Genomic DNA, 13,796 nt, shown 5'->3' on the forward strand with positions numbered 1-13,796 from the left:
TTGGGGCAGGGGAGATAATAGTCATTCTAATAGATGACATAGTGTCTCTTCGTGGTTTTGATTTGCCTTTCTCTAATGGTTAGTTACATGGAGCATCTTTTTATTTGCTTGTTAGCCACTTGTACATCTTCTTTGGAGAAATATTTACTCAAGCCTTTTGCCATTTTTAACCCTAGTTGTTTGTTTTTGTTATTGAGTTGTAGAAGTTCTCTCTGTATTCTAGATATTAATCCTTTATCAGACACATGCTGTGTAAATATTTTCTCCCCTTCTGTGGGTTGCTTTTTCACTTAATTTCGTGTGTCCTTTTGGGCACACATGTTTCTAATTTTGATATAGTCCAATTTATCTCTTTTTTTTTCCTGTTGTCTGTGCTTTTGGTGTCATACCAAGAAATCACTGCCAGACTCAATATCTTGAAGTTTTTCTCCTATATTTTCTTCCAAGAGTTTCATAATTTTAGCTTTTACACTTCAGTCTTTGGCCTGTTTTAATTTTTGTATATGGTATCAGTTAAGGGGCCAACTGCATTCTTTGGCGTGTGGATATCCAGTTTTCCTAGCACTGAGTCTTTGTGCTAGGAAAGTCAAAGATCTTTGTTATAAGGCCTCTCCTCATTGAACCATCGTGGCACCCACATTGAAAAGTATGTCACCATATACGCATGGGTTTATTTGGGTGCTTTCCGTCCTAATCTGTTGTCCTTCACATCTGTCTTTATGCCAGTACCACATTGTTTTCATTTCTGTAGCTTTATAGTAAGGTTTGGAATCAAGAAGTGTGAGTCTTCCAACTTTGTTCTTCTTTTTCAAGGTTGTTTTGGCTATTCAGGGTTTCTGGAGATTCTATATGGATTCTAGGATGAATTTTTCAATTTTTGCAAAAAATTGGCATTGGTATTTTCTTAGGGATTGCATTTCATCTGGTTAGTATTGCTGTCTTAACAATATGAAGTCTCCTAGTCCATAAACACTGGATGTCTTCCTCTTTATTTGCGTCTTAATTTCTTTCAGCAACATTTTCTAGTTTTTAGAGTATGTCTTTTGCCCCCTTGGCAACATTTAAATTTTTTCCTACATATTATATTCTTTTTAATGTGATTGTAAGTGGAATTATTTTCTTAATTTACTTTTTGTATTCATTTTAAAGGTATAGAAACACAACTGATTTTTGTGTGTTGACTTTGTACACTGCAACTTTGCTGGATTCTTTCTTTGTTCTAATTGTTTGCAGAATATTCAGGATTATCTAATATACGATTATGTGATCTCTGAACAGAGATTACTCTTTTCTTTCCAGTGGATACCTTTTATTTTTTTTCCTTGGCTGGTTGCTTTGATTAGGGCTTCCAGTACTGTGTTAAATAGAAGTGAATAAAATGGGCACCTTTAATTCTGATCTTAGAAACAAGAGGAGAGTGCTTTTTAATCCTCATTTCTCCATCATGAATGGCAGAGGGTTTGGGTTTTTTTTGTTTATTCATTCTGTTTGCATGCAGAGCCTATAAAAGGACTGAGGATGCCGGCAGAGGCTGTGGAAATCCTGTTGAAGCTGGTCAGGGAAGGACACTGATGACAAAGGGAGCTCTAACTGAGCTCTAACTGAGCTATACCTGCAGGAGTGGGGCTGACCCCCACACTGGTGGCCACGTTCACACACCTGCTTCCCTTCGAAGCCCAGGGAACTCCTCCCCATTCCCACCTCGCCTGGCGCCTGCTGCCTTGGCTTGCTGCTCGCCTGTCTGCTGGGTCTCTGCCCCAGTGCAGAGCCAGGGTGCGGTAGCCCAGTGTCACCAAGGAAAAGGTGGTTTGAAACCTGAGCTCTGCTGTCTTCACACGTTTTTTTCTTCTGCACATGAAATTTTAAATCCTGCATTCCAGTTACCTTAAAATGACACTATAGGGATTAAAGAGGCTTTTATAAATTGTCGGCTAGATGGCACCCCACTCCAGTCCTCTTGCCTGGAAAAATCCCATGGACGGAGGAGCCTGGTAGGCTGCAGTCCATGGGGTCGCGAAGAGTTGAACACGACTGAGCGACTTCACTTTCACTTTTCACTTTCATGCATTGGAGAAGGAAATGGTAACCCACTCCAGTGTTCTTGTCTGGAGAATCCCAGGGACGGGGGAGACTAGTGGGCTGCTGTCTATGGGGTTGCACAGAGTCGGACACGACTGAAATGACTTAGCAGCAGCAGCAGCAGATATGAAACTGCAGCATCTTGACTTAAGCAGGAACATTTGCCAATACTTTTCTCTAACTTTGCATTTGTGTCCAGCTGAAAATCAACCTTCTTTGTGATGGGGGATTTCCTATTCACACGAAATCTTTCATGGCTCTGGTGCAGTTGTCATTCCACATGGACTTAAAAATACTGTGAATAAACAAAGAAAATGCTCAGGGAGAGCAAAGCCTTGCTTTGTGACCTCCCTAGGCTTTTACTTTTTTTTTCAAGTCAGATTTCACCCTTAAAAACAGACAAAAACATAATTGAATATTGGGAGGCTTGGAATCTCTGATTACAAGTGACATGTGCTACAATCCAGTCTTATGGGGTATTATTTTCCTCCAAATCGAATGAAATTCCCAGAAAGGCAAATAATACTATAGAAGCTATATTTTCAATGAAAAGAAAAAAATCATGTCTCTGAAATGTTGCTGAGTAGATTTTTATTTTGTGGGGAGGAAAAATGAAGTCTCCTTTGAGACTTTATTTCCTAAAGAGACAACTTTAGAAATGCAAGGGGTATTACTGCCCCGGGCATTTACAAATTTGTGGCTTATCTACATGAACGTGCTTCCCCGAGAGGTGTTGTAAAACAGGTGCAGTATTGGTATTCAGACAAGATGGTGAATTAAATTTTGTGAGCATTTATATAGACAAAGAACTTCAGATAACAAAAGACCCCCAAATTGTTGACTCATAGCACCTAACTTTCAGAAGGGGAAACTGAGTCCTAGAAAAGTTAACTTATGTGCCCAAGTTTTTACAACTCACACACTCCACATTTGATGCCCTGTGGGCCATTTCTTTAGATGTTTCTGGTGTGTGTGTGTGTGTGTGTGTGCACTCAGTTGCTCAATCATGTCTGATTCCTTGTGACTCCGTGGACTATAGCTCACCAGGCTCCTCTGTCTACAGAATTTCTCAGGTGAGAATACTGGAGTGGGTTGCCATTTCCTCCTCCCCAGGATCTTCTGGATCCAGGGTTTGAACTTGAGGCTCCTGCATCGGCAGGCAGATTCTTTACCACTGAGCCACCTGGGAAGCCCGTTGCTGGGATGGATAACACTTATGTTTTATTTTAATCTCACATCATTGGTTGCTTTTTTCCTCCTCTTTCTGGAGAGAAAACAGTCTAATCTAGAAGGAAAGGCATTTCATGTTTTTGTTTTTATGAGATATGCAATTTTGTAAATTGTACTTTTAAGACTGACTTTTTTTTGGCCATTTGGTATTTTGTTTTGAAAGTTTGTTGCTTCTGGTCTGTTGGCTACTTTAATTTCAAACTGATCTTTTTCTAATTTTTTCAAAAATGCAGAAAACCAAACAGCATCATCTTGCTCCTTTTGCTCTTGAAATCACAGAGGACAATGTTACATTTAAAAAGTCTGAGAATAACAGTGATCCCAGAGGAGCTGGATTCAGGGAATGAAAAGAAATAGTTTTGCTCCTAGATGTCATTTTTTGTTTTTTCCAAGGTTGGTTATGATTAAAAAAAAAAAAAAAAGTCTGAGCTGAATAGAGTTTTTCTGATGAGAATTTTTGAAAAGGCTGTGATTAAAAGAAAAACAGGTCCCACCGTGCTGGAAACTTTATGGACATCACTCCATTCAGGGACCCTGAACAGTGTTGTGAGAGCAGTGCCTTGATTCCATTTTACAGGCAAGTAAACACAGGCTCTGAGAAGTTAAGTGAGCTTGTCCCAAGTCACAGAGTTAGTAAGTGGGGTTTGAAACCGGGGGAGGACTTCCTGTGAGTAATGAGATAAACACCCAAGTCCAGCCAGGCGTCTCTGAGCCCATCCCTGTCAGGAGCACTGGGCAGAGACAGCAGAGAAAATCTGGAGCAAAGGACAGGACTCTAGGGAGTGTGGGGTGACCCAAACCAGACAACATCCCCCTAGACCTGTCCTGGGTGGAAATATTGGAATGCATGTGGGACCCAAGGCTTCAAAACAGAAGGAAGGGAACCCTGAAAGGTCATTGCCTCTTGTAGATAATGTGTAGCAAGTACAACGAATGGGGTAAAATTGGAGGAGTCCTGCAGAGATTTAAAAAAAAAAAGAAGAGTATTGTAATAGCAGAATCCCCCTCGCCCAGAAGCGCTCTCTGCAGTAAAGAACGTGCACTTCACCAAGTCAACAGCAGAGGGCGCATGGGACTCGAGAAACCTCGTTAGCCACCCGAGGCCCTTGTCTGTATCTGCTCACTGCTGGTCCAGGAAAGAAAATCCATTACAAAAAGAACAGAACGTGGCAGGCAATGCACGCGCAGAGCTGCAATCAGAAGAAAACAGTTTGGGAATCAAAACACTTCAGGGGATAAATGTTCACCCCTCTCTAAACACACCTGGTGGTGGTGGTTTAGTCGCCAAGTTGTGTTCGACTCTTGCGACCCCTTAGACCGTAGCCTGCCAGGCTCCTTTGTCCACGGGCTTCTCCAGGCAAGAATACTGGAGTGGGTTGCCATTTCCTTCTCCATAAACACATCTACAAACCCCAAAACAGAAGATAATAGCAAACAGCCTTCCAACATTATTAAATATCCTGAGATAAGCATTTTCTTTTTATAAATTCTTGACTCAAGGCTGTCATACATATAGATTTGTCACATATATGTTTATATATGTCAACCTTGAAGATATTTTTAAAAATCAGAGCTAAAATGGACAAAACCCAGGAAGATGTGAAATGAGAGTTGGCTGAACCTAGAAGAAATAAACTTCAGCTTCCATGAATGGACTTGTGTTGGGATGTCCATGGGACCATCCCTTCCAGAGGGAGCAGAGTGACCGGTCACCTGGCTCCTACTTTGCTGTACTTTCTTTCCTAAACCGCAGCCCAAGGCAAATATTCCTTGCCCACAGCTGTACTTACTGCCTCTTCCAAGGAGAAACAGTTTAAAAGGCTAGTCTTGGTGATGGTTTTTACTTTCCAAGTTCTCTATTTAAAAAGGACTCTAAGAATTACCCAAACACTTTCCTAGGGTGGCTCAAGTGGTATTTGTTAAGTAGATAAAACTTGCCAAGGAGAGTGTCATCTCCGTTGATAATATGTCAGAATTTCAGAGATATAGAACTTCAGAGACGTTTCCAAATTGCTTTGAGCGACCACAAGTTCGGCTGTATTTTATAGTTCACAAAGTGCTTTCCAAGTGTTATATTCTTTAAAGTTGCATTTGCTGCTGTTGTTGTTCAGTTGCTTAGTTGTGTCTGACTCTTTGTGACCTCATGGACTGCAGCACGCCAGACTTCCCTGTCCTTCACCATCTCCAGGAGTTTACTCAAACTCATATCCATTGAGTCGGTAATGCCATCCAACCATCTCATCCTCTGTCATCCCCTTCTCTTCCTGCCTTCAATCTTTCCCAGCATAAGGGTCTTTTCTAATGAGTCAGCTCTTCGCATCAGGTGACCACAGTATTGGAGCTTAAATTAAAGTTGCATATGGGCTAAAAAAAAAAAACCACAGATTTGATGCTTCCTTCCCCTCCTCTGTGTTACAAACAGCTTAGAAATGCTTTGTCTGATTTACCTAGAAAACAAGACTGTCCGTGGCTTCCTTAAATGAGACATCTGCTGTACAAGCTAACTCTAGGCTGGGGGACACTGTATTTCTCTAAAGACAGACACGCCACCATCACCACTGTGCCTGTTTTCTTTGTCCTCCCACCCCATTCAGGGGTGACCTCTACTCTCTTCCCTTTGCATCTGGCTAGGTTTGAGTCTGGAGAAGGCAATGGCACCCCACTCCAGTACTCTTGCCTGGAAAATCCCATGGATGGAGGAGCCTGGTAGGCTGCAGTCCACGGGGTCGCTGGGAGTCGGACACGACTGAGCGACTTCACTTTCACTTTTCACTTTCATGCATTGGAGAAGGAAATGGCAACCCACTCCAGTGTTCTTGCCTGGGGAATCCCAGGGACAGGGGAGCCTGGTTGGCTGCCGTCTATGGGTTCACACAGAGTTGGACACGACTGAAGCGACTTAGCAGCAGCAGCAGCAGGTTTGAGTCTCACTTGTAACCAGTAGAATGTGGCAGAAATAACACTGTATTACCTTAGGGGATGAGCCCTACCTGAATTCCAGACCCTCGGAAACCAGATAATAAAATGCTGGTTGTTTTCAGCCACTAAGTCTTGTGTGATTTGTTATGCAGTGATGGATATCCAGAATGAGTAGAATGTCAGAAGAAAGGAGAGGAGGAGTAACTAGCCTAATCCCTTGTATATGGGTGGGTGTGTGTCTGTTGCTCTGTCACGTCTGACTCTGCGGTGCTATGGACTACAGCCCACCAGACTCCTCTGTCCATGGAATTTTGCAGGAGAGAATACTGGAGTGGGTTGTCATTCCCTTCTCCAGGGGATCTTCTCAACCCAGGGATCGAGTCCGTATATCTTACATCTCCTGCATTGGCAGATGGGTTCTTTACTACTAGCGCCTTTTTCAGTAGTTTTGTTTTGGAAGATTTTTAAAGAGGACATTAATAGCCCAGAACATGTCTCTTTTAAGAAGAATTAGGTTGCTTTCTAAATTACCTTGTAAACTAACCTTTCTACTGGAAAAGAACTGAGTTATCCTCAGGTGGTTTTCTTCTTTGTAGTTTTAGATCTTTAATCTACTGCTTTTTGCAAAAGTAAGTAACACGAGAATTCTTGGGAGAATTGTTTACCTTGTCCTTGAATTCGATAACCCTTATAAATGCAGGAACTGAGAACATGGTACCAGTCTTAAGCTTTCTGATGAAGCCCAAGGTTGGGTGGCTCCTGCATTGGCTGCATGGTGAACAAATTGTCTAATATCCTGGGTCGCAATAGAGAGAAGTGACTTCAAAGAGAGGGTTGGGATGAATTTTATTCCTAATTGTGCAGTCCATCCCTTGCCCTCCAGAACCTCAGACCAAATCATCCAAAAGTGAAATAATCATAGACCCATGGAAACAGCCTAAAGGTCCATCAACAGACGAATGGATAAAGAAGATGTGGTGCATGTATATATGGAATATTCAGTTCAGTTCAGTCGCTCAGTTGTGTCCGACTCTTTGCAACCCCATGAATCGCAGCACGCCAGGCCTCCCTGTCCATCACCAACTCCCGGAGTTCACTCAAACTCACGTCCATTGAGTCGGTGATGCCATCCAGCCATCTCATCCTCTGTCGTCCCTTTCTCCTCCTGCCTCCAATCCCTCCCAGCATCAGAATCTTTTCCGATGAGTCAACTCTTCGCATGAGGTGGCCCAAGTATTGGAATTTCAGCTTTAGCATCATTCCTTCCAAAGAACACCCAGGACCGATCTCCTTTAGAATGGACTGGTTGGATCTCCTTGCAGTCCAAAGGCCTCAAGAGTTTTCTCCAACACCACAATTCAAAAGCATCAATTCTTTGGCACTCAGCCTTCTTCACAGTCCAACTCTCACATCCATACATGACCATTGGAAAAACCATAGCCTTGACTAGATGGCAAAAGGAGCAAAATTATTCCGTTTGCAGAGACGTGGATGGACCTAGAGACCGTCATATGGAGTGAAAGAGAGAGAAAAGTCAGAAAGAGAAAAGCAAATATATTACTGCATTTATGTAGAATCTGAAAAAATTAAATACAGACAATCTTGTTTACAAAGCAGAAACAGAGACATAGATATAGAGAACAAATATATGATACCAAGGGGTAAATGGGGAGGGGGGTATGGTAGGGTGAATTGGAAGAGCGATATTGATGTATTACATTAATATGTATAAAATAAATAACTAATGATAACTGAATAGCACAGGGAACTCAGTGCTCTGTGGTGACCTAAATGGTAGGGAAATCCCCAAAAGAGGGGATATATGTATACACAGAAATTATCACTACTTTGTGAACCCACTATACTGTGTTGGAGAAGACTCTTGAGAGTTCCTTGGACTGCAAGAAGAGCAAACCAGTCAGTCTGAAAGGAAATAAGTCCTGGATATTCATTGGAAGGACTGATGCTGAAGCTGAAACTCCAATACTTTGGCCACCTGGTGCGAAGAATTGACTCATTTGCAAAGACCCTGATGCTGGGGAAGATTGAAGGCAGGAGGAGACGGGGATGACAGAAGATAAGATTGTTGGATGGCATCACCGACTCAATGGACATGAGTTTGAGTAAACTCTGGGAGTTGGTGATGGATAGGGAGGCCTGGCATGCTGCAGTCCATGGGGTCACAAAGAGTTGGACGTGACTGAGTGACTGAACTGAACTGAACTGATACTCTAATAAAAAACTTATATTAAAAAAAAAAAATCCAACACCCACTCACACCGGCAATTCCTCTCGTCTTAGTAAGGCCAGTGGTCAGGATGCCTGCTTCCCACACAGGAAACTTGACCCCTGGCTTTGTTGATCACAAGGGCGGCTGTGACTACTCTTCCTTTACTCTCTATCTGTGTGTAGAGATATACACAGATTTGTATATCTGTGGGTTTGCGGGGAGGGGACTTTCTGTCCTGAAACAGAAATACACATTTACTCCTCTTAATTTTTCAACTAGCGCTGGACTTTTCAACTTAGACTCAGCTTATCGAAAGATGTACTAATCCTCTACCCGCCCACACCAGCTGCTTTTCAAGGCTTCATTGTCCTCTCTGGGGGCCTGTTTAGAGCTTCCTCTTATACAGCAGCAGTCTTCCATAACAGCTCTCGTGTCAGGTACCACCTTGCCTAGTTCAAGGTCGTAGTCCATAGTTCAGGCCTTCATTATTTGCCTTAAGAGGCCCTTCCACCTCCAGCAGCCCACCCTGCAACAGGTTTCAGTAGCTCTGCTGTGTTTACATTGTACAGTGGAAGCCCCCTCCCCTTGGTCCGGGCCCTTTCCTGGGCTGCCTATCTGCTTCCTTCCCCAGTCCTCCCAGGGCCAACGACGATCCTAATCCTTTGACCTTGGCACATCTGCTTTTGACCAAGTGGTTTTCTCTAAAATGCCTCTCTTCCTGCCCCCTGATTGAAACTACCCTCATCTTCTGCATCCCTTTGAGATCCCCGCATTTCAAAACAGGACCCTGTTTGTGTCCCTGCAGTGTCCAGCTGAGACCCTGAGCAAAATCCAGCAAATGTTCGTTAAAATGAATAAACAAATGTTCTTACTGGCCCCTTTCCTTAACTGGCAGGACAGAAACAGAAATGTTTAGAGAATTATCATGGATACATATGCATTCCTAGACCTGCTGGTCATTTCTGAAGATGAGAGAACGTTTCCAAAACAATGACCCTATTTGAGAAGATTATTCAAAACAATCTTGTTGATCTTATTTAATTTAATCTTACATATTTAAGCAAAGATCAAAGAATCTAATTTAGTGAGTTAGTACAGTGGGAAGGTTCAGATCATCAAAGGGCAACAGGATTCTTGGCTCATCCTTTGCGAGAATACATATTAGAATAAAATGATCCACAGAAGAGAAGGTGTGCCCTGTCTTTGGATGTTTTTCCACGGAAGTGAGAAAAATTTCATGAAGTCATGGCAAGCTGGCTTCTGAGGGAAAAACTGAGATCATTGCATAAGGAAAGTTAAGCAGTAAGTCTGTTTTAAAGCAATTGGAAACATCTAAAATTTCTCCATTACACAAAAGTCTTTGGAAAGGGAATAGAAAATAACAAATTTGAATCCTTATTTTTCATAGATATTGTAACTTCTAGGGGATCTTCATTCTGACTTTTTTTGGGGGTGCCCATTTCTGACAACAAAGTAGCTAAAGGATGAGAGTCTTCTAAACTTACCAGAAATGTTCTTGCTTTGGAAATACCCGTAATTACTCTCCTAATTCCTTGCATTTTTTTCCTTCCCTCCCCCATCAGTTTCTTCTCAGGCAATTTTCTGTGGTCAGGGAAGTAGGGGACAGGATGCCTTCTGGGGACAAGGTTAAGGATAGGGTAAAACTGACAGTGTGAGCTGAAAGAGAGAAACTGCGAAGGTATTTAGAGGTGGTCCTGCCGGAGGGAACCACAGACACTCAGCTGCTCTCTTTGGCCCCCAGTTTCTTTCTAATTTTTAGTGATTTGAGGTACTTCAGGTTGTGATTCTTATTTATTTTTGGCTGTGCCGGGTCCTCACGGATGCACATGGGCTCTCTCTAGTTGCAGCAAGCAAGGGCTACTCTCTAACTGCAGTGCGCAGGCTTCTCATCACAGCGGCTTCCCTTGCTGCAGAGCATAGGCTCTAGGTCGCTCCGGCTCAGTAGTCAAGGTGTGTGAGCTTAGTTGTTCTGCTGCTCATGGGATCGTCTCTGACCAGGGATCGAACCCACGTGTCCCTTGCATTGGCAGGTGGATTCTTAACCACTGGACCACCAGGGAAGCCCTGCCCCTAATTTTATTCTGCTTGTCAGCAGTGGGCATCCACATCAATTTCCCTTATTCCCCTTTCACCAGCAAAAGTCTATAATTTGTAAAAGGTTGTGAGAGGAAGACATTCAAGTATAATATATAATACTCTGTATATTAGTCAAACAGTCACAGAGGCCCCAAAGTGCCATTTTCTGTGAAGACTCAAGCAAGAGCAGAGTTCATCCTGGTCTTCAGAGAAAACTGTGTGGATCAGACAAAATTGAGATTGTAATAGTACAACGTAGTAATTCATGCTGTGGAAATGTATGTAAACTAAGATGTATTAACCAAGTGCAGCGAGGCTTCAAAGGAGTGAGGCAGCGTGATACCCGGGACCCCAGAGCAGACGTGGGGAGGGGGTGAGGACCGCCAAGGGGGTTAAAGGTGGGGACAGTGATGACAAGTCTGGGTTTTGCCATGAGCAGCTCATGGTGCTAAAGTGAAAGTGAAAGTTGATCAGTCATATCCGACTCTTTGCAACCCCATGGATTTTACAGTCCGTGGAATTCTCCAGGCCAAAATTCTGGAGTGGGTAGCCTTTCCCTTCTCCAGAGGATCTTCCCAGCCCAGGGATTGAACCTAGGTCTCCCGCTTTGCAGGCAGATTCTTTACCAGCTGAGCCACAGGGAAACCCAAGAATACTAGAGTGGGTAGCCTATCCCTTCTCCAGCGGATCTTCCTGACCCAGGAATCTAACCAGGATCTCCTGCATTGCAGGTGGATTCTTTACTAGCTGAGCTATGAGGGAAGCCCAATCCGACAAAACCAGGTCATTTCACTTTGTCCTGCTGTAAATTGAGAATCTGTTGCTAGTCTCTTCATGCAGCTGCTGGGATGGCTTAAGAGCATCAGGGGGATAGTACATGCTGTAGTGCCTGGAGTGTCATCAATTCTTCATACATGCCAGCCGTGACCTGCTCTGTTTTGAGATAGAGCTTAAGAGAAAGCTTGGATTGTAGCAGGAACTGGCATCAAAGAACAAGGGGTTTTAGGCTAAGCATCCTCCATGTGTGTGTCTTTGTGTGTTTCTCTGTGTGTGTGTGTGTGTGTCTTTGTGTATGTGTGTATTCAGAAGACACCAAGTACACCAACTGTATTCTGGTGTGCCAGGAGCCAGGAAGGCCTTGAGGGCTATTCCATAGGGAAATGCTGTCCAATAGAAATGTAGTGGGAGCCACATGTCATTCTAAATTTTCTAGTGGTTATATTAAAAAAAATGTTAAACAGGTTAAATGAATTTAAATAATATATTTTATTTAATTAATTCAGTGTATCAAATATTTCAACATGAAGTCTGTGTAAAAAATTGTTAATGAGGTAATTTACTTTTTTGTACTAAGTCTTCAAAACTTGGTGTCTATTTTCTATACATCTCAACTCGGACTCTGCACGGCTCGGGTGACCCATAGCCACGCAGGGCTGGAGGCTGCTCTACTGGATGGCCCAGCTATCAGGGGTCTTCCTCTGATGGCTGTGGCACAGTTTGCTTTGTAGCATCCTCTCTAGCCTTTCCTCTAGAGAGAGAGAGATGGCAACACCTTTTCCTAAGACAATTAAAGAAAAGGAGAGGAAGAAAGGAAAGAAAAAGAGAGGGAGAAAAAATATGCCAGTGACCCTGAGGTGTTCACAACAAAAGCTCTTTGGGCAGAAAAATTTGGAAGATACGAGCTGGAACATACTTAAAACTCTTCCAGGTCGTATTTAGAGAGACCCTAGAAATCTTGCAACAAAGTAACCTGTTTTACTCTGTGTAACTCCTCAATTCCCAATTTACTAGGATTATGGAACAATGTTTTCTTTTGACACTTAACTACTGTTGGCACAATCCATTGGCAGCCTGTTCTTTTCAACCTTTTTTTTTTTTTTTTTAAGATTCAAGTAACATACTCTTTTTTTTTTTTTTTTTATTGAAGTGTAGGTGATTTACAATGTTGTGTTAGTTTCAGGTATACAGCAAAGTGATTCAGTTATACATATTCCTTTTCAGATTCTTTTCTAGTATAGGTTATTACAAGGTATTGAATAGAATACCCTCTGCTGTGCAGTAGGTTCTTGTGGTTTATCTATTTTTATATATAGTAGTGGGTACCTGCTAATCCCAAATTCCTAATTTATCCCTTTCGCCTCCTTTCCCCTTTAGTAACTATTAGTTTGTCCTCTATATTTGTGAATCTGTTTCTCTTTTGTGAGTAAGTTCACTTATATTATGTTTTTAGACTTCACATACAAGTGGGATCAGATGGCGGCTCTCTGTCTGACTTACTTCACTTAGTATGATAATCTCTAGGTCCGTCCATGCTGCTGCAGGTTTTTCATTCTTTTTTGTGGCTGAATAATATTCCATTGTCTGTACCACATCCTTGACTTCCCTGGTAGCTCAAATGGTAAAGGATCTGCCTGAAATGCAGGAGACCAGGCTTTGATCTCTGGGTCGGGAAGATCCCCTGGAGAAGGCAATGGCGACCCACTCCAGTATTCCTGCCTGGAAAATTCCATGGACAGAGGAGCCTGGTGGGCTACAGTCCACATCTTCTTTATCCATTTGTTTGCCTGGATATTTAGGTTGCTAAAGGAAACTTGAGCCTTGATTTAGTGTTTGTGTTTTGTTTTCTGTTTGTTTGTAAGCAAGATGACTGCATTCATGGACTTATGTAATTCTGTAAAGGCTAGGGTGTTGACAGGACAGAAAAGATACGGGGTCATTTGAGAATTTCATATTGCACTTAGTTTCATCTCCAAATCCTACACTTGCAGATTGCAGGACTCTTTAAATTGTTGCAACAGATGTAATGCAAGGGGTAAAGGAACAAATTGTCACTTGATTGATGGAGAAGACAGAATCCTTGTTTATAGTTACTTTTATTTTTTACCACAGAAGACTATTTGGAATTTTAGAAATCTGAGCATCAGCATAGGGATATAAACAACATTCTGGTAAGGCAAGTCCCCTGTTCATAACCTGACCAGGAGGTGGGAAAAGGGATCAAAACAGGAAGGAAAGGCCCTTAGCCGTACAGTCTGCCCTCCATCCTGTAAGCCTGCCCTCTGCGTCCTTGGATTCAGTTTTGCAAAATTTGGGTCTACAGTAGTTGAATCTGTGGACACAGAACCACCAATATGGGGCCACTTTCATTCACCTACTACTGCACCCTTTTAATAAGGGACTTAGGCATGGTGAGTTTTGGTATCTGCAGCTCCTGGATCCACCCTGCCCCCGCCCCCCCCCC

This window comes from Bison bison, unplaced genomic scaffold, assembly GCF_000754665.1.
Source record: "Bison bison bison isolate TAMUID 2011002044 unplaced genomic scaffold, Bison_UMD1.0 scf7180017864063, whole genome shotgun sequence".
Lineage (NCBI taxonomy): Eukaryota > Metazoa > Chordata > Mammalia > Artiodactyla > Bovidae > Bison > Bison bison.